Genomic DNA, 23,004 nt, shown 5'->3' with positions numbered 1-23,004 from the left:
ACAAGGAAATAAAGGCCTTAAATGACACACTAGACCAGATGGACATCACAGATATATTCAGAACATTCCACCCCAAAGCAACAGAATACACATTCTTCTCTAGTGCATGTGGACCATTCTCCAGAATAGATCACATCCTGGGTCCTAAATCAGGTCTCAACTGGTATCAAAAGATTGCAATCATTCCCTGCATAATTTCAGACCACAATGCTCTGAAGCTAGAACTCAATCACAAGAGGAAATGTGGAAAGAACCCAAATACATGGAGACTAAACAGCATCCTTCTAAAGAATGAATGGGTCAACCAGGAAATTAAAGAAGAATTGAAAAAATTCATGGAAACAAATGATACTGAAAACACAAGAGTTCCAAATCTGTGGGATAGAGCAAAGGCCATCCTGAGAGGAAAATATATAGTGATACAAGCCTTTCTCAAGAAACAAGAAAGGTCTCAAATACACAACCTAACCCTACACCTAAAGGAGCTGGAGAAAGAACAACAAAGAAAGCCTAAACCCAGCAGGAGAAGAGAAATCATAAAGATCAGAGCAGAAATCAATGAAATAGAAACAAACAAACAAACAAAAAAAAACAATAGAACAAATCAACGAACCTAGGAGCTCGTTCTTTGAAAGAATTAATAAGATCGATAAACCCCTGGCCAGACTTATCAAAAAGAAAAGAGAAAGGACCCAAATAAATAAAATCATGAATGAAAGAGGAGAGATCACAACTAACACCAAAGAAATACAACAAGTATAAGAACATACTATAAGCAACTCTACGCCAGCAAATTTGACAATCTTGAAGAAATGGATGCAGTCCTGGAGAGATGTAAATGACCACAACTGAACCAGGAAGAAATAGAAAACCTGAACACACCCATAACCAGTAAGGAGATTGAAACAGTCATCAAAAAATCTCTAAACAAACAAGAGCCCAGGGCCAGAAGGCTTCCCAGGGGAATTCTACCAAACATTTAAAGACAAATTAATTCCTATTCTCCTGAAACTGTTCCAAAAAATAGAAATGGAAGGAAAACTTCCAATCTCATTTTATGAGGCCAGCATCACCTTGATTCCAAAACCAGACCAGTATCCCATCAAAAAAGAGAATTACTTACCAATATCCTTGATGAACACAGATGCAAAAATTCTCACCAAAATACTAGCCAATAGGATCCAACAGTACATTAAAAGGATTATTCACCACGACCAAGTGGGATTTATTCCAGGGCTGCAAGGTTGGTTCAACATCCGCAAATCAATCAGTGTGATACAATACATTAATAAAAGAAAGAACAAGAACCATAGGATACTCTCAAAAGATGCTGAAAAAACATTTGACAAAGTACAGCAAATCTTCCTGACTAAAACTCTTCAAAGTGTAGGGATAGAGGGCACATACCTCAAAATCATCAAAGCCATCTATGAAAAACCCACCACAAATATCATTCTCAATGGAGGAAAACTGAAAGCTTTTCTGCTAAGGTCAGGAACATGGCAGGGATGTCCATTATCACCACTGCTATTCAACATAGTACTAGAAGTCCTAGCCTCAGCAATCAGACAACAAAAAGTAATTAAAGGCATCCAAATCAGCAAAGAAGAAGTCAAACTATCACTCTTTGCAGATGATATGATACTATATGTAGAAAACCCAAAAGGCTCCACTCCAAAACTGCTAGAGCTTGTACAGGAATTCAGTAAAGTGTCAGGATAGAAAATCAATGCACAGAAATCAGTTGCATTTCTTTACACCAACAACTAGACAGAAGAAAGAGAAATTAAGAAGTCAATTACATTTATAATTGCACCCAAAACCATAAGATACCTAAGAATAAACCTAACCAAAGAGGCAAAGAATCTATACTCAGAAAACTATAAATTACTCATGAAAGAAATTGAGGAAGAAACAAAGAAAAGGAAAAATGTCCCATGCTCCTGGATAGGAAGAACAAATATTCTGAAAATGTCTATGATACCTAAAGCAATCTACACATTTAATGTAAACCCTATCAAAATCCCATCCAATTTTTTTTTCAAAGAAAGGGAAGAAATAACCCTATAATTTATATGGAACCACAAAAGACCTCGATTAGCCAAAGAAATATTGAAAAAAAAAAAAAAAAGCCAAAGTTGGTGGCATCACAATTCCAGACTTCAAGCTCTATTACAAAGCTGTCATCATCAAGACAGTATGGTACTGGCACAAAAACAGACACTTAGATCAATGGAACAGAATAGAGAGCCCAGAAATACTCCCTCAACTCTATGGTCAACTAATCTTTGACAAAGCAGGAAAGAATGTCCAATGGAAAAAAGACAGCCTCTTCAACAAATTGTGTTGGGAAAATTGGACAGCCACATGCAGAAAAATGAAATTGGACCATTTCCTTCCACCACACATAAAAATAGACTCAAAATGGATGAAGGACCTCAATGTGAGAAAGGAATCCATCAAAATCCTTGAGGAGAACACAGGCAGCAACCTCTTCGACCTCAGCCACAGCAACTTCTTCCTAGGAACGTCGCCAAAGGCAAGGGAAGAAAGGTCAAAAATGAACTAGTGAGATTTCTTCAACATCAAAAGCTATTGCACAGCAAAGGAAACAGTTAACAAAACCAAAGACAACTGACAGAATGGGAGAAGATATTTGCAAATGACATATCAGATAAAGGGCTAGTGTCCAAAATCTATAAAGAGCTTAGCAAACTCAACACCCAAAGAACCAATAATCCAATCAAGAAATGGGCAGAGGACATGAACAGACAATTCTGCAAAGAAGACATCCAGATGGCCAACAGACACATGAAAAAATGTTCCACATCACTAGGCATCAGGGAAATACAAATCAAGACCACAATGATTTACCACCTCACACCAGTCAGAATGGCTAAAATTAACAAGTCAGCAAATGGCAGATGCTGGCAAGGATGCCGAGAAAAGGGAACCCTCCTACACTGTTGGTGGGAATTCAAGCTGGTGCAGCCACTCTGGAAAACAGCATGGAGGTTCCTTAGAAAGTTGAAAATAGAGCTACCATCTGACCAGCAATTGCACTACTGGGTATTTGCCCTAAAGATACAAACGTAGTTATCTGAAGGGGCACGTGCACCCGAATGTTTATAGCAGCATTGTCCACAATAGCCAAACTATGGAAAGAACCTAGATGTCCAGCAACAGATGAATGGAAAAAGATTTGTTATATATATATACAATGGAATACTATGTAGCCATCAAAAGAAATGAAATCTTGCCATTTGCGACAACGTGGATGGAACTAGAGGGTATTATGCTTAGCGAAATAATTCAATTGGAAAAGACAACTATCATAGGACCTCCCTGATATGAGGAAGTGGAGAGGCAACGTGGGGGGTTTGGGGGGTAGGAAAAGAATAAATGAAACAAGATGGGATGGGGAGGGAGACAAACCATAAGAGACTCTTAATCTCACAAAACAAACTGAGGTTTGCTGGGAGGAGGGGGGTCAGGAGAACGTGGTGGGGTTATGGACATTGGGGAGGATATGTGCTATAGTGAGTGCTGTGAAGTGTGTAAACCTAGCAATTCACAGACCTGTAATACATTATATATTTATTTAAAAATTAAATTAAAAAAAAAACTTTGCACCTCAGAAGCTACAAAAAAAAAAATAAATAAATATGATACATATGTATGGGAATATCAGGAGTTTAACTACAACGAAGTTTTGTTGCTAATTTTATGTGTACATGTGGAAGAGTTGATTGATTACTATTTGGCTTTTAAAAGATTCTAAGTTCATAAACATTACCATGCATGTTTCATTTAAATGGTAAAAGTCCTTTAAAAACTAGTGATGACTATGTTAGGTGGGTATTTATTCTTTCTTCCCAATGTCTACATTTGTGGAGTATTAAAATAGTCCAGTCCTTCATGTGTCTAATTTGAGATATCAAAGATAGTATTTCTTTTCAGAAGATTCTTTTTTTTTCTTAAGATTTTATTTAATTATTTGACAGAGAGAAACAGTGAGAGAGGGAACACAGCAGAAAGAGTGGAAGAGGGAGAAGCAGGCTCCCTGTGGAGCAGGACACCTGATGCAGGACCTGATGCAGGCCCGATGTGGGGCTCAATTCCAGGACCCTGGGATCATGACCTTAGCAGAAGGCAGACGATTAATCCACTGAGCCACCAGGCACCCCATGGGATAATATTTAAAGGTAAGCATATGGTTTATATGTTATAATATTATAAATCTATCTAAAATACAGTCATAAAATGAATAATTACCTTTATAACCCCTATGTTGTAATACATCACTTTAAAATATTTTGAGTGAATTTCACAAAAATAAAACTTAATATAATTAATATAATATATAGTGTATATATATACATATATATACACTATAGTTTATATTTTTCTAAAGATTTTATATATTTATTTGGGAGAGAGAGGGACAGAGGGAGAGTCAGAAACAGACTCCCCACTGAGCAAGGAGCCCAACCACAGGGCTCGATCCCAGGACCCTGAGATCATGACCTGAACTGAAGGCAGACACTTAACCAACTGGGCCACCCAGGCACCCCTCATTATAGTTTATAATGCATAAAACTATATCCAATTAAAACAACAGTTTCAACTTTAGAATGGGCAAAACATTATTTTCAAAGAAATTTATTTAATTTTTTGAAAATTTTCATTTTCTAAAATAGAACCACTTTTCAAATTTGATGATCCTTCCTTCTTAGAAGGTACCTATTTTAGACATGAAGGGTTCAATCTTCCTAGGTCCTCAGTCATGGAGACCTATATTAACCACTGCACATTAAGTGGTTGCAATTGATCTATTTCCTTGTTTATCCTAAATTCCTTTTTGAGTTCTATGTTAAGTACCTAATCTAACAAATCAGGCTCTATTCATTGTATATGTATTATAGTTGTGGCCTCTATTAGAGATAATATCCTTAATTTTGTATTGTAAACTAGAAACTTAATGGTTGAAGTATAGGTATTAGGTTTAAGTATATTCAATTTTGGTCTTATTCAAACCACGCTTGATAAATTCATTCTAATCTAACATTTTATTCCATACAGAGACATTCAACTATAGTGATTGTTTATAAGGGCATTGAAGTGAGATTGCCTAAGTTTAAATCCTCCACAATTCAACATCTCTATCGCTTGGTTTCCTTACCTGCAAACAGTAATGATAATATAATGAAACAGAACTCAGCAAGTGGTTGCGAGTATTAAATGTGTTAATATTGCTAAGCACACCACAGATACACCATTACTTATCAATGAAACTATTATTATATTAGGTGCTATATTAGGTGCTAGAAATTTTAAAAATAACAATTGTAATAATGAAGATGCCAAAAATATCAGTACTTCTACAGTAAGCACCTTGTCTAATGAGTATTTTCTTAACTGATGCACATAGAAGAAATGAAGCAGTGTTAAAGGCCTATAAGGTAATTTTAATTAATTTTCCTATTTTATAGATGAGGAGTTTGAGATCTGAAGATGTTAAGCAATATCCCCCAAGTTACCCAATTAATATATACTGAGGTCAAAATGGAATTCAATCACTGTAATCTAGACTAGGCCTTTAACTACCTTCTTATACTGTATTTGCCTACAATTTATGTCTTCAACTAATTCACATTTTAGATTAGAGAAGAAGAGGCTAAAATAAAGGGTTATATTAGAAAGTCAAAAGACCCACAAATGTATATCCAAAGCAATAGTTTTCAAAGGCATATGAAAGAATGTTAAGGGGCACCTGGGTGGCTCAGTTGGTTAAGTGACTGCCTTCGGCTCAGGTCATGATCCTGGAGTCCCGAGATGGAGTCCCACATTGGGCACCCTGGTTGGCAGGGAGTCTGCTTCTCCCACTCACCTCTCTCCTTTCATGCTCTCTCTCTCTTTCTCTAATAAATAAGTAAAATATTAAAAAATTTTAAAAAAAGAAGAAGAAGAAAGAAAGAAAGAAAGAAAGAAAGAAAGAAAGAAAGAAAGAAAGAAAGAAAGAAAGAATGTTAACTGTGAGTTGGGTCCTGCAGGATGCATAGGCATTCCCTGCATGGATGAAAAAGACATTTGTATACCAGGAATGGGAGACATACTGTGAAAGGTGTATTCACACCTTTTCTTTCTTTTTTTTTTTTTTTTAAAGTATATATTGATGCCAGTGTAAAGGTCAAAAATGATGTGAAGTGAGAGCAGAGGAGGCTAGGAAAACCATTTGGTGTCATGGCATAAAAGTCTTTGTGATTACACAGGAATGTATATAACAGCAGAGTGGTTAAATCTCATAAGAAATTAAAAAAAAAAACCTATGTAATGTTTTCCTTTTTTTAATGAACAAGCAAGAACTATTTTCTATCATCACTTTACTGGCAACAAAGTGGATGAGATACAATGGTCGAGGACTGTGGTAAGAGTAAGAAGATAAGGCAAATGTTAACGTAAGTAGTGAAAAATTGCAATGGAGATATAAAAATAGACTATAGAGCAATTTAGGCTATAAAATGAACAAGTTATTTTCAATGGATTCTCTGTGTGAGGTGAGAGATTGGGAAGAGTCTTAGGTCACTCTAAGGTTTCTAATGTGAATGTTTGGATGGATATTTGTAGAAGGAACATAAAATAAGCATGTTTCGGAAAACATGATAATGAGTTAGGTTTTGAGCATTTGGACTTTTGAGTTCCTAAGAGAATGTAAGTACAGACACTTCAAGTACATAGCAAGAAACATGTTTTGAAACCTAGGGAAAATAAAGTAAGAAAAAAAGGTAAAGACTTTGGAATAAACTATCTATTATGTACATATTCATTATGTTACATAGAGTAACTACTAATTGGGGTTACTAAAAAAAAATACTGTCATTCTCTACTTAGCATGAACTGCTAAGTAGATCTCTACTGCATAGGTTTTTTACTTTAACATATCATTTTAATTGAATAACAAATGTAAGTGTTGAACTTTATCCATGCCTGTGTTTCTGAAAGCAGCCATGGTCAAGAAATCCCCTATGCTTTCGTGTGCTGAAAAACAGCTAATCAAAAAAGACCATCCTGCTCTTGCATATTCTGTGAATTTGCTGCCTCCACCCTTCAAATAAGACTGATGTTTATCATTCTTCCATCCTCCCTTAAATTTCTCTGATGACTCCCTTGTTAATGGGCTCCACAAACCCCAGTCCCCCTCATTTTCTTTGAAATGAAACTTAATATCAAAGAAACTTCCTATTGTAATAACCTATTGAATAAAGTAATCTCCTTAATTGTTTGATGCATTTCATCTTTCACACAGCAAACGATCAATAGTTGATTAATTCTATGGAGAGTGGATTTATCTGGATTTATCTCTTGGTTGAGCCCTTTGTTAGCTATGTAACTCTCAGATATTACTTTCTTTATTCCTAAATGCCCTTACCTGAAGATGCAGGGGTTTTTTTGTTTTTATGTTTTTTTTTTTTTTAAGATTTTATTTATTTATTTGTCAGAGAGATAGAGAGAGTACAGGGAGGCAGAGAGGAAGGCAGAGGGAGAAGCAGGCTCCCTGCGGAGCATGCCCAATGTGGGACTCGATCCCAGGACGCTGGGATCATGACCTGAGCCGAAGGCAGCTACTTAACCGAATGAGCCACCCAGGTGCCCCTGAAGATGCAGTTTTTATATGCCTCATGTTTTAATGTTTTATTTATTTTGAGATTTAAAATCAAGTTATTTATATCAAAAAGCATACCTAAAGCCCCCTGAAATGAAATGCCCATTATGTACAGATTCCAAGGCAGTTTTCATGGGACATTAAGACAGAAAAAATATCATATCTCCATGCCATCAACTATGAAAGTTCAAAATTTTATATTAACCCTTGTTTCTTCCTTTCCTTCATCACTCATATTAATAAGCAACCATAACAGGTTGAATACCTCTGTTTCTCTTCAGACCTAAGGCAACAACCTTAGTATGGTGCTCATCATTTTTGGTTTACCAAAATAGTCTGCTATTCATACTGGAAAAAATCCCCCTTTTCTCTATCTCTCTCTACATCCTTCCCAAAGATGATTTTACTAAGATGACAATATGAATTTGTCATGTATCTGCTACATGTTTTTATAGCTCTTAACATTCAGGAAAAAGTTGACAATCCTTACAATATTAAGGTTCTTTATGATCTGGCCAATTTTAACATTTTTACTTTGATTTTTTACTATCTCCATGCCCATCTTGTCTACCTTTGCAATATCTGATCAATCACATCCTATTCTAGAGGCATAATAAACTGTTCTTGGTCTCCAAATGAAAACTCTTACAATTCTATGATTTTACAAAGGAAGACAAACAGTACTCCCCCTCCCCGCCCCAATATTCAACTGGTTAGCACTTACTGGTCCTGAAAACTTCCATGAATAAATTATTGTTTTCCATTTTATATACTTACCAAACTGCACTTAATCTTTTCTGTTTCTCCCAATAGACCAAGTACACAGAAAACAGAAAACAGAACATTTTATTTATTTATTTTTAAATACATAAAGTCTATGTGCTTATCTCAAAGTAGGTACACTCTGTATAAGAAGGATTTCATTATATAAATCACAGGTTAGACAGAAAAAGAAAAAAATCTTGAACTTTCATTAATCAACAAGAGAATTATCAAGTTAAATTACTGTCTGGATAAGATGTTGAGAAAACACCATTAAAATCCTATACGGAACATCTGAATATTATTCACTATGTAGGAAAGCTTTCAAATATTTGCAGTTTTTAGCCTACAAAAGCTGCATAACTTTTGGCATACTTATGTAAACATAATTACATTTTCTCTATTTACACTATACCACATAAAAAATACCAAATGAATTTCACCAAATTTGGAGACTATAACTGGTATTAATCAACTTAAAGTATATATTAAATAATATATATTAAATAAATTATTCAAAATCCATTTTTTATTTTTTTTATTTTTTTCTTTTATTTATTTTTTTAATTTCTTTTCAGCGTAATAGTATTCATTGTTTTTGCACCACACCCAGTGCTCCATGCAATCTGTGCCCTCTCTGATACCCACCACCTGGTTCCCCCAACCTCCCACCCCCCACCCCTTCAAAACCCTCAGATTGTTTTTCAGAATCCATAGTCTCTCATGGTTCACCTATTTTTTTTTTTTTAATATTTTATTTATTTATTTAGTTGACACAGAGAGAGACAGCAAGAAAGGAAACACTTGCAGGGGGAGTGGGAGAGGGAGAAGCAGTCTTCCCGCTGAGCAGGGAGCCTGATGCAAGGCTCAATCCCAGAACCCTGGGATCATGACCTGAGCAGAAGGCAGACACTTAAGGATTGAGCCACCCAGGCTCCTCCAAAATCCATTTTTAAATGTATGGGTAGAAACATACATTTGTTTCATCATGGTTCATGACTATCCTGAAAAAACAAGGCAGTTATTCATGCAACCTACATTCACTAATGGTGTACCCTGTGAGGCATTATATCATAGAGGTTCTTAGCAGGCTTCTGGATCTAGAGTCCTGTAGAGCTTCTGTTCAAAACTCAGCTCTTCCATTTACTATCTATGTGGCCACCACAGTATGAGGAAATGAAGAGTAGCACAGCTGGAGAGCAAAGGAGGAGTATGGGACTGGATGAGGTTAGAGATATACATAAGACCCCAAAATACCATTTTCAGCAGGGAGTGTGCCAAGATCAGATTTGATTTATTTGAATGACTGATATGACTTCATTGTGGAGAATGGATTAGGAAACTGGCCAGAGGAAATATTGGTAACCCCGTCAGGAAGTTATTGCAATAATCCAGGAAAGAAATAGTGGTAATTTGGAGATTAGGTCACAGGTACTAAATATGGAAAGAAATGAATGGATTGAAGAGATACAAATGAGGTAAAAATTGTTATTTGTTAATGAATTGCATTTAGAGGGCAAAGAAAGGGAATAATCCTAAATGACAGAAGGGGAAAAAATCTGTCAGTAGAAACTCTAGATGTGGTATCCCTTCTACAGTATAAGTTTAAGTACTGCTACAATTTACCCATATTTTTAAACAAGATAATTAAAATGTGTTCTTATTATCCAAACTTGGAGACATTGGACACAGATTTTTACATAGAGAATATATTTGATTCCCTTAGACATGAAGTTTAGAAACTTAAAAATCAAGTATCTAAAAATAAAAGAAAATGAAATGCTGTTGATACTTAAGTAAGCATTAATTACAATATAAAGTGTATTCAAATATGAATGAAATCACCCGGATGTAAATATCTGACTTATCTTTTTAATAGTAACTATGCCCATCATCATCCTATGATCCAGATTATCCAGAAAAATGGTTTATTTTTCTTATTCATTTTAATGTAGAGTAATTTTCATTAAAATGCTATAATGGTTTGAGAAGTAAGTGATTTTAAAGAGCTAAATACCCAACTAAAATAGCCTACATTTACCAGTCGTAAAAAAATTCAACCTGAATTTATGACTCATACTAAATATAATGGAGAGTCTGAATATGATGTGTATCATAAAATAATGAATATGGAATGTTAAGATACATTATAATTGACATAGTGCCTTCACACAAATTATTTTATTTATGCCTTGTAACAGTATTATCAATAGATATTTTTTATATCATTTTAGAAATAATGAAAAAGGGCCAACAAAAATCAAAACATAACCAAAATCAAAGAGCTAATAAGAGCATATTGTCCCATGGATCTAAACCTTCTGGTTTAAATCCATTATTTTTTTCTTGCTGTGACATAGTAGAATTTATGATATGAACAGGAAATCATATGCTATCTGTAAAAAATACTTCAAGGCCATGATTGATGGTTACAAAGCTAGCAAATATACAACCCTACTGGACCCTCAGACATCACTAATTAATCATCATATTGTCTCCTGCAGAATTTGAAGAAAGCTGTGCCCTCATAATCTTCCTCATTGAAATTTTCCTGCAATCACTATCACTGGAGCAGAGTGGATGAGGGTAGTGTCTATCTTCTGAATTATAAAGGTTGAGAAAATTCCAAGTAATGTATAAATGTCATCTTTTGCTTAATTGAGTGATTAAAAGTTTAATAAAAACATTTGAATTCGTAGGGACAACTTAATGATAATTTAAATATTTTCAAAATGTCCCATTTTCTTTTAAGTAGAAGAAACAACTGATAAAAATCAAAGATCTCATCTAAGATTATAGAGGATTGTAACAGCAAAGGTAGAATTTGCATTCAGCTCTATTTGACTTATAAACGAATCCATAATTTGCTTCTTACTCTAACTATAGAAGGAGCAGAATAGCAAATGCATGGCTACAGTAATTCTGCAGTATGTCTCCTGGCTTGTTCTTCACACATAACCATACTGTTCTGTGCCAGAGTATTGTAGAGACTGAATTTGGCAACACTCACCAGTTACTCTCAGAAAATACAGAACTTAGGCTAAGAGTAATGTATTTAAACTAAAACAGAAGATTTCCTATTTTCTAACAGATATAAGAAATACCTATATTTCCAAGTGTTAAACCTTCATAATTTTCCTTGCTTGCATTATTTAGATTAATGAGCAGGTTCACTTTTATTGCAAATATTAAAGAGAATGGAAGATAAATGAAGTCTTAACCATTTAATTCCAAACCACTCTTTAAAATACTCTTTCAGTCAGTACTCTATGAGTAGATTTTAAGTTAAAAAGAAATATCTATTTTTCAATTCACTATTTTTTAGAAATACTCTTTTCAGAGATCTGCTGAGTTCCAAGAATCATTATTAATTCTAAATATCTTTAAACATTTTATAAAAGTAGATCAAATTTATAGACATATCTAATTCTAGTGCCTCATATGTGTATTTAATGCTAATACAGAGGTTGTGTTTTTTTGAGTACCGGTTACAAAAAAAAAAAAAAATGGACATGACAGTAAGCTAATTGGAAATCAAAAACATTAGTTCATAATGTTGGTCTCATAAATCAATACTCTCTCTCTCTTTTTTTAAAACAGATTCTATCTCAGCACTCTGAATCTAACTTTGATTGGCTTCCTTCTCTTTCCCAAATGAGTTTTAATTGCTAGTAAGGGGAAATTTGAGAGTTGCCACATTGCACTCTCTTTTTGGTCTTTAAAGTTATCATATATAGTTGCTGTTGTCATTGTTATTAGCATTATTAGCATTGTTACTCATGTACTAAAATAATGTGCTTCATGCCAGCACACACATAATGATCAGTGAGTTTTAATTTAGCAGAATAAGAAATGCAAACTCACTCAAAGCAATATAGCTCATATTTTGTACTCAAAACTAATACTGCTGACAATGTTAGTATGCATGTTCACATGAGAACAATTAGGGGTAAAAATACTATGTGTGAATGTACTCTTTACAAAGATCATTATCTTTTATTACCAAAACCATATAATAACAGCAATAATAATAATAATAATAATAATTGGAAGAAATCAATATATCAATAACGAATGATTGAATGGACAGTTTTGAAAAACAGAGGAACTGCTTTCACAGACAGAATCTACCATATACAGAGAAACTGGATGATAAGACTGCATCAAAGTTGAGGGAGTAATTAACTAGACAGTATCACTGGTCAGCCAGAATCTTCATCTGTAAAATTGCGCACCACTCTCTTGTGTTTGTGTAGGGTAAGGCAGAGATGGGAAATACATAGGTTACATCAAAGTTACATGGCTTCTTCTTTCCTTATTTTAGTCTAAGGGCATATGAAATCCCTGAGAAAGACTGGGTCAGATCTGAGGGCATGGGAGTAATGGGGCTGAGAATCAAAAGCTTGCCAATTCTTACATTTTGTAGGATTTTAAATAAAGAAATGGTTGCTCCCCCCCGTTTCACCACAAAAACTTTTTAAACTAAGTTCTAAATTATCTCCTGTGGTTTGTGTTATTCTATATCATATAATTCTGGGGGTGATATTTATGGACACAATAGAAATATTGAAAGTACTGTTTTATCTTTATCATCAAAGATTAAGTTCTTGTAGGACTGGCAGTCATCAACCCAATTCTGCTCTTTCCTCCGTGGTGCTGTAATGGCACTCACAGTCAGGCCTCTCAGGGAATGAATGACAATCACTATTTTCACCTCTGCTTCTTTTATAGTTTGAGGAGACTTAATGCCAACATCCCTGGTGCTCACATAGGTTGGGTGTCATATTGCTAAGCAGCTACTGCTGCTTTTTCTTTTTTTTCTTTTTTTTTTTTTTAAGATTTTTATTTATTTGTCAGAGAGAGAGGAGAACAAGCGAGCACAGGCAGACAGAATGGCAGGCAGAGGCAGAAGCAGGCTCCCTGCCAAGCAAGGAGCCCGATGTGGGACTCGATCCCAGGACGCTGGGATCATGACCTGAGCCGAAGGCAGCTGCTTAACCAACTGAGCCACCCAGGCGTCCCTACTGCTGCTTTTTCTAAAGAGAAGATAAACTAGCCAGATATTGTATTGAAGTTGTATTAAGTTCATATATAGACCATGATTTTTCTCATGGTTTTCTCATTTCGAGGTTTTTCAAAAACTGTTACTTGTACTAGGAATATTTTCCCAACTCTTTTTCTTATTGTATTTTTCAACAGATTCCATTTTTTAGAGTAGTTGTAAGTTTACAGGAAAATTGGGAGGACCACATAGTGTATTTAAAGAAAAGAAAATGTTTAAAATGCTAACAATACAAAAATAAAGATTATAATCTTCCATATCTCCATTTTTTATTATTTTCCTCTAGACTTTTAAAAAAGAAAAATCATTTTAGTTTCTGCTTTCTTTTTGTAAAAGACAAAATGATACAAGTATAACAAAAGTTATTCAAACAATTTATAAAGTACAAATATAAAAGTAAAACATAAGTAACACCCCAAATTATAGTACAAGTGACTATTATTAACGTTAAACATTAGAGAGACTGCGCTGTATATCCACACTTCCAAGATGGTAGCCACTAGCCATAGTGGCCTATGTTTTATTGCACTTTGATTTACCATCCCTTGTACTGTGTTTTTTATAAACTGAAAATACGTGGCAACCCTATTCAAGCAAGTCTATCAGTGCCTTTTCTCCAATGCCATTTGCTCATTTCATGTCTCAGTGACACATTTTGGTAATTCTTTCATTTGTTTTAAATTTTTCATTATTATTATATTTGTTATGGTGATCTGTCATCAGTGATTACCACTCACTGAAAGCTCTGATGATATTAGAGGTTTTTTAGCAATAAAGTATTTTTAATTAAGATATGTACATTTTTTAGACATAATGCTATTGTATACTTAATAAGCTACAGTGTAATGTAAACATAACTTTTATATGTACTGGGAAACACAAAAAAATCATTTGACCCCTTTTATTGCAATATTTACCTTATTGCAGTGATCTAGAACCAAACAAGCAATAACTCTGAGATATGCTTGTATATGACTATTGTACACATGAGTTGTGGCTAGCAAAAGTAAAAAACTGCATTTTACATTTTATTTAAATAAAATGTTAAATTTTTTTGTTAAAATTTTAATTTTAATAGTCAAAGGTCGTTTGTGTCTATTGCACTGGACAACATAGCTACAGACATTATTCAATGTACATATTATTATTATTTTTAATATTATAGTACAAACTTTATATTTGCTAAAATGAAAAAAGCAAATTATTGATATTCAAGTAAATGTACCTATTAAATAACGAATACCACTTCTGACAGACTCACTAAGGTTAAGAATGTCTGAAAGGCATTCAGGTAGTGCAGTCATTACAATTCTTGTAAGCTCTGTGGCTTAATTGACTCTTTACTTAGAAAAGTGATGATAATAGCAATTGCCTAATTCTCTAATCTCCTCTGACCTCACTATCATTTTGCTTAGTTATTATTTTAACATTTTCCAAGTCCATATAATTTAAATTCTGATTTGTATCAGAAGTAAATTTTCAGTAGCGTCATTATTTCTGAATGAATTCAATGCTTATAACTTGTCCTTCTTTATTCTATTTTTTTCCATTTCTAAATGCTTTGATTCAATCTTGATTAGAGAGTCGTTTGACCAAAAATGATTGATACTGTGTTCCTTCATTTAAAAGACAATATTTGAAAATATCTGTTTGTTGCTCTTATTTTTAAATAGTCTTGATTAAGTAAACTGTTCTAAATATGTATTACTATATAAACAGCACTAAAACTTAAAGGTTCAAAACAATAAACATTTTACTTTTGTCACCATTTGGTGAACCAGGAATGCAGATAGATTCTGGTAGGATGGCTGCTCTCTGTTGCAAGATACGTGGTGTTTCAGTGAGCTGATTCTAACTGCTGAGGCTGGAAGACCTAAGATAGGGTTTTACTCAAAGTTCTGGTCCCTCACTGACACTCCACCTGGTCTCTCTCACCAACAAGGTACCCTGGACTTCTTATGTTTCAGCACAAGACTCAAAGAGGAAAGAAGTGGGAATATTTTTCTGTTTCACTTATTTCACTCTAGAGCTTTTCCTATTATTTCAATGTGAAGAGAAAAAAATACAGATTACTCAGAATCCAGATTTACATTTTTGGAGTATAGATTAAAATTCTGAATATTGTATTGACTTATTAGGACAGGCTCAGATGTATGAGAACAGAGTAGAGCTGTTCCTCTCTTTTCTTCTCTCAACTATGTAATCTTTTATGTCTTTATTAAACAGGAATAATCTCCATTTTCTTGTGTATTTGTTATTAATTAGAAATTGGGGGAAGGAAAAGGAATTCTATAGGAAGTTTTAACTCACTATTTAAATTCAGAAATACACCCTTAATTTTAGCTGCATAAATCTGGCCCATTTTCCAAATTCATGCTACTGTTACATCAGATTCCATTCAGTCTAGATTGTGTGGCCCTTTTAGTTTTCCACAATAAAGTCAACCACAGAGTTCCAATTTATCTATCCATGTGTCTTACCCATTATTCACTGTGAATATCTTAGAGCCTAGGTCTTACTTGTCTTTGATACCCTGTGCCTGCTATATAATTTGAATTTGAGATATTTTAGTTTCTCTCAATCTCGATCTCTTTCTCTCTCTCATCTTTGTCTCTTTAACTCCATCTCTATCTCTTTATCCCTCTGGCTCTTTCTATTTCCACCTCCCTGACTGCCCAGTAGGGGAAGAGGATGGCTGACACGAGGTGTTGTTCAAGTCAGTCTCACTACTCTGTCTCTGAGGCTTTTCCCTGGATCTAAATCATGTACCTTACATTTCTGTTTTCCAAAGATGAAGATTCTCCATGTAACCTAATAAGATTTTCTTACAAAAAAACTTTTGTACCAATTTTAGAGTTTACAAAAAAGAATATACAAATCTTAAATAAACACAGCTTCTTTCAAGCTGGGATCTAATTTCTTTTTCTTTTTTCCTGCAAAAAGAATTTAACTGAGAAGTGTCCTCAAAAGAAGCTCCAAGGCATTCCTAGGGATTATAATGAAAACCACCCATTGGTGTAGCTCTTGCCTCTGATCCAGCCCCTAATGAAAAACGCAGGTGGCAACAATCCGCAAGAGGCAACAGGTAACATCAGTTTCTTTGTTCTTTAAATTGGAGCCCAAATTTGTATCTCTGCACCGGTCCTAATATGAATCATGACTCTGTTGGTTTCTTTTTACCTGTTATGATAGATTCCTATTTTCAGCAACCTGTTCTCAACCCCAGGCAAGACCCAATGCAGAAACCACTGTAGATTTTTCACTCTCTCTGCCTATCACACATTTCTAGGCAGAAAATGTCTAGCACAGCTGCAGCTGTTTCCAACCAAAACAGTTGTGCATTTATGAGAAGAGGGGTTGCTTTCAAACATTTGAAAATGCAGCATTTAGATATAATCTTTGCTCTGCTGACTGGGACAAAAAGGCAAAAAGCTTTTTGTACAATTTTAAAACTTTGGCTATAATTATGCACATATAGATGTCAGACAGAATAACCCTTGTAAGTAACAGTAAATGAGTCTGAATCATTTTATTAACCTATTTTTTTATTCACCATTTATTGGAAAAGTGACCTTTCCAAAGCTGGTTAATTCATTTATGTTATTATAACTTTGAACAATACTTAGGAAAGAGAGGCATTTTATTACTATTTATTACTAGAAGATCATTCTGTTAACAATCAAAGCAATTCTCAGGAGAAACTGTGTCTGGATAAATGCTGTAAGTGACATTCTTATTATCTAATCCTGTAATACTAGCAGACAATACTTATATATTCTATGATCCTTATATCACAATCTCACAAAATCATAAAATTTGAAGTGACCTTACAGATAATCTCATCTAAATGCCTTATTCTATAATTAAGGGAACTGATATCCAAAACATTAACTAGATCAAGTGATTGGGTCTCACAAAGCTGCTTAATTAAAGTGTTATGACTATGGCATGAGTTATCCAATTCAGCACCTGGTTTTCTCTCCACTAAGTTACATCACTTTCTTAAAACCCTTGGACTAGAAAATGTTTAACTTTATTCCTACAGAATAATGGTAAGAAACACAGACCTTGGCTTCCACCTGGGCTATGTGACTTTTGAGGGATTACATAACCATCCTGTTGATGTGGTTTGAAGTGGTAGGGTTTGAAGCCAAGGGTCAAGAAAGAATTCTTGAGACACCTTTGGTGCAAAAAGGTCTTTTTTTTTTTTTTTTTTTTTTTGAAAAGCATGGAGACAGGACCTGTGGGCAGAAATAGCTGCACTGGGGTTGTGAGGAATGACTGATTATATAAGATTTTCCTATCCTATGGAGGAAAGAAGGATGTTAGGACTCCAGGAAACTGAGTCTATAGGTTTCTGGAGATTGCTTTTTTTCTTGTAAATCATTAAGACAGTTGCAAACTGGTAGATACTCATGTCTTGCGTGACTGTGATATCTATCAGTTAACCATTTGTTTTCCCCTTTCCTTTGTTCTTGGGTAGCCAGGAGTGCCTGAGGAACGTCACACAGGTCCCACCTGGAGATTGGGGGAGAGGGGTGTTGGCTTGTGCTTTGCCCTCAGCTTGTCTTCTGCTCCATCATCACTATGACCCAATTTCCACATTAGAAAAGGCACCAAAAACCAAACCTACTATCTTTCAACTTAAAAAAAAAAAAAAGACAAGACAAATCAGCTATAGTGATCGTGTATATTACTATTATTCCATAAAACTTCTCCATATAGCTCCAGATCTATCAACCCCATACTTTCACAGATAGATATGCCTTTATCTCACAATTAAAATATAAGTTAAATGGGAGCACTCTTATTTTCTTGCCATAAGACATGTAAAGTTACATCCTCTAGAAGTGATTTCATTTCTCCTGTCCCTTCTGTTATATTTAAATGTAACTCATTAGTTGTACTTTGAAGCTTAGCATTTTTTTTTTCTTTTGTGCCTTGCTAAATTGAGCTTTCTTTCCCTTGTTCTATCTGGCATTGAATCTTCTCAGCTAGGATATTTCTCAAGCAATTTAAACCTCTTTCAAAAATGAAGCAAATAAGGGGCACCTGGGTGGCTCAGTGGGTTAAGGCCTCTGCCTTCAGCTCAGGTCATGATCCCAGGGTCTTGGGATCGAGCCCCGCATCAGGCTCTCTGCTCAGCGGGGAGCCTGCTTCCCTCTCTCTCTGCCTGCCTCTCTGCTTACTTGTGATCTCTATCTGTCAAATAAATAAATAAAACCTTTAAAAAAAATAAAATAAAAATGAAGCAAATAAGTAACACCAATGAGATGATCCCAAGTACCACATTTCGACAAGGGGCATTATTTCTTTCTCATAGCTATTGTAAGAATGTCCCACTGTTTCTATGTCTATTTTATCATATCATGTTTCAGTCATGCTACACATAATGAAACTTTGACTCAGCTTCAACCCCCCCAGCTACAACTTTTTCTGCCTTGTTGTTAATTCAGTGTTCAGACTGCATCATCTCTCAGCAGCATTTGGCAAAGCTGTCTACTAAGTCTTTTCCTTTATTTCTCTCCTGCCTTTGTGGAGTTTTTATGTTTGTTTGTTTGTTTGTTTGATTGTTTTTTATGGCAGTCTAGTTAGAACATCTAAGTCTACTATTTATGGTATTTTTCCTATACTCATCCTTTAAACTTCATAATTTCCAGGATTTTCTCATGTTATTCTTTTTGCTCCATACACTCTTCTTGGGAATATTTTCTCCTCTCATGGACTCAGTTACCAATTATTTCTCATTATTTATATTGTGTCCTGATAATATTCCAAAGCATCTGAACCAAGTGTCTATGAGACATTGTCCCTTAAATATCCCTCCTTATATTAGGTGAATTTTTAGACAAATTCCAGAGAGGTTCTCTTTTACTTTTGCTAACCTCCTAAAAATTTATTTTAAAGCCAGAGTATGATCAGAACTCAGAGATAGATAGCTACCTGAAATAATTTTCAATAAACTTCTTTTGTTTTTTTTTTCAACATAAGAATAAATGAAATCATGCTACTTGCATTGATTATTCAGGACACATTTCATCAGGTCATTTCTCCTTAACAGGTATAAAGTTCACAATAAGCTGGAAAGAGCCCTTTATCTCAGTTCTAAAGGAATAGACCTTAAAATTCATGCATAATCAGCATTGTAGACATAATCAAGTCAATGCTTCCAACTCAGAAGTAACTCATTTTCTCTTACATACTTAAGATGCTTATAATGATGGGATAAAACTACAACTTTTCTTTTTTCGTTATGATACTAAGGGGAGTTGTCTATATTTTTTTAACAGATGCAGTCCAAAGGAATAAATATGACAAACATTATGGCATAATATCAAAATATAAAGACTCAGGACAATTTTGTCATTGTACTTTTTTCCCAAATTTTATCTAAATGCCTTTTACCTTTTAGTATACTAACCTCCTGGTAACAACTTTTATTAAATATGTAGGTTCTCAAATGAATAAACTTTTGCACCCTGGCAATTTCTATCTACTGAAGCGAGGTGACTACAAAGGCCTCTTACCCTATCTTAGTATTTTCAGGTCCAAAACTGAACTTCTCTCATTCCTTGATCAGATCCCTCTCCTTAATTCCACTTTAATCAACCGTAATTTAGGTTTTACTTGGATAATTGTAAAAAAGCTCCCTACTACTCAGGTCCTGACTTCACCACAGCAAACATTACTTTTTCAGTGAACATTGAAATATTTTTTTGAAACAATTTATGTACCTTAACTCTTCTAATGTTTAAAGGACTTTATTATAGCCTAGGAATAAAATAATTCTCTATAGCACATCTTAATATGCCTTGCAAAACATCATCCTTGTGAACTATAAAGCTACATTTCTAAATAGTCCACTTCCTTTTCTCTGTTTTCCTATCAGAGTTCGGTGCTATAATTGTCTTTGTATCTCCATGTCACCTCATTGGTCACTATAAACTAGGAAGGCAGACACCCTAACTCACTCACCCTCATATAACCCCAAATATTGCTTGATCATAGTAGACTCTCAATAAACAAATGGATAAATAAGTATAGTAATACAACTTGGAATATAAAGTTAATTAGAAAATCTGCTTTTTTAAAAAAAGTAGTAACATTTGTTGAAAATAGTATCACAGGAGCACCTGGGTGGCTCAATGGGTTAAGCCTCTGCCTTTGGCTCAGGTCATGGTCTCAGGGTCCTAGGATTGACCTAGAGAGTATCAGGCTCTCTGCTCAGCGGGGAGCCTGCTTCTCCCACTTCCTTAGCCTGCCTCTCTGCCTACTTGTGATCTCTCTCTGTCAAATAAATAAATAAAATCTTTAAAAAAAAAAAGACAAAATAAATTTTATAAGCCTAAAAAGAAACATCTTAAAGCAAAGAAACACTGGTTATTGAATAAAGTAAAAGTGCTTGACTTTGATATGATGGCACTGTCAATACAAATTTTATATTTTTCTAGACTCCTAGTACAAATAAAAATACTCTAATTATTTAGTAAATAACTAATACACAGTAAAAAAATTGATTTATCTAAATATACTATTACTTTTTATTGTAGTAAAAACCACATATCTATTCTCTTAACAAATTTGAAACCAGAAAGCAGGGAGACACCAAAGAAAGAGGCAACCACTCCAGATTGATAGGTGACAGTTTTAATGAACAAGGCAACTTATTTACTATGCTTGTCTTGGGTAGCTGCAACACAAATAGTTTTCCACACCCACTTGCCAGAATCTTAAAAGTATATAGAGGCCTTAAGTAAGTTAAATCACATACCCCGTTCTGATAGCCTCAACATCACATTTCTATCTCAAGGCTGTATCCTTGGAGCAGCTTCTGAGTGTAGGGAAGACAAGTAGAACACATATTCTAAGGAAAGGGAAAAGGTGAGTAATCTCCAATTGCCCAGAACCAGCTCATGAGTCGACTGGCAGTCATATCTTCCTGATGATCTTCTCCAACACATATCCAATTATGCTAAGACTATTTGTTGAAGAATACCCTTTCCCCTTTGTATATTCTTAGCATCTTGTTGAAGATCATTTGACTATACATGTGTGGATTATTTCTGGGATCTCTATTATACTCCACTGGTCTAATGAATTTATGCCAGTAAGGACCATACTGTTTTGATTACTTTAGCTTTGTAATTTATTTCAACATCAGAAGTATGAGGCTGCCATCTTTTTTCTCTTTCTCAAAATTGTTTTGGTTATTTTGGATTCTTTGAGGTTTCATATGAATTTTAGGATTGCTTTTCTTATTTTTGTAATAAAAATGCTACCGGTATTTTGATAAAGATTACACTAAATCTATAGCTGACTTTGGAGACTATAGACATTTTAATAATATTGTCTTCCAGTCTATGGATATGAGATGTCTTTCCATTTATTTGTGTCTTCTTTAATTTCTTTCAGGTATGTTTTATACTTTTCAGTGCATATGTCTCTTGTCTCTTGTGTAAGTTCATTTGTAAATATTATATACTTTTTGATATTATTGTAAATCAAATTTTCTGAATTTCCTTTCAGATCCTTCATTAGAAACATCTAGTTTTAATATGTTGATTTTGTGTCTTGCAACTTTACTGAATTTGTTTATTGGTTCTAACAGTTTTATTATGTAACCTTAGGGAATTCTACATATCAGATCATATCATTTGCAAACAATTTACTCTTTTATTGTGGTTTAGATGCCTTGCATTTATTTGTCTTGCCTAATTACCAAGGCCAGGACTTATGTTGAATAGAAGTGGCAAGAGTGGGTATACTTGCCTTCTTCCTGATCTTATAAGAAAAGCATTTTTTTTAACTGTTAAATATGATGTTACCTGTGGGCTTTTCATATATTGCCTTTACTGTATTGAGACAATTTCCTTCTATTCTTAATTTGTTTAAGTGTTTTTATCATGGAAGTGTGTTTAATTTTATCAGTTGCTTTTTTTACATTTATTGAGATGATTTTTATCCCTTTTTTTGTTCATGTCATATGATGATTGTCATATGATGAACCCTCCTTATATCCCAGGAATAAATCCCACATGGTCATGATATATAATCCTTTTAATATGCTATTGAATTTGGTTTGCCAGTATTTCGTTGAGGATTTTTACATATATATTCATCAAAGATACCAGCCTGTATTTTTCTTTATGTTACAGAATGACAATGCTAATAGAGTCTCAGAGAAGGAAACTGGGTTGCCTAAACAGTAAAGATTACTACACTTACATTCTTCCCCATATTCTGCATTACAGTTTCTGGGTGATGGCTGGGTGGTAGTCATCAGCTGCCACTTCTGGTCATGTTTTAGGGATTCTATGTTATTAAAGAAGGCAGAGAAAGATAAAACCAAACTAAATCAAATTAAAATGACAAAGCTCATTTTCAGCCCAGTTCCTCAAAACTGTTCTATAATGAGATTCCACCCTATGGTTTAAAGCAGTGAATCAAGACTTTCCTAGAGTACCATGCATACTCCTATAACAGCTGATGATTGGTAAAAAAAGGAATTTTCATAATT

This window comes from Lutra lutra, chromosome 2, assembly GCF_902655055.1.
Source record: "Lutra lutra chromosome 2, mLutLut1.2, whole genome shotgun sequence".
Taxonomy (NCBI): Eukaryota; Metazoa; Chordata; class Mammalia; order Carnivora; family Mustelidae; genus Lutra; species Lutra lutra.
Note: the sequence above shows the minus strand (reverse complement) of the source record.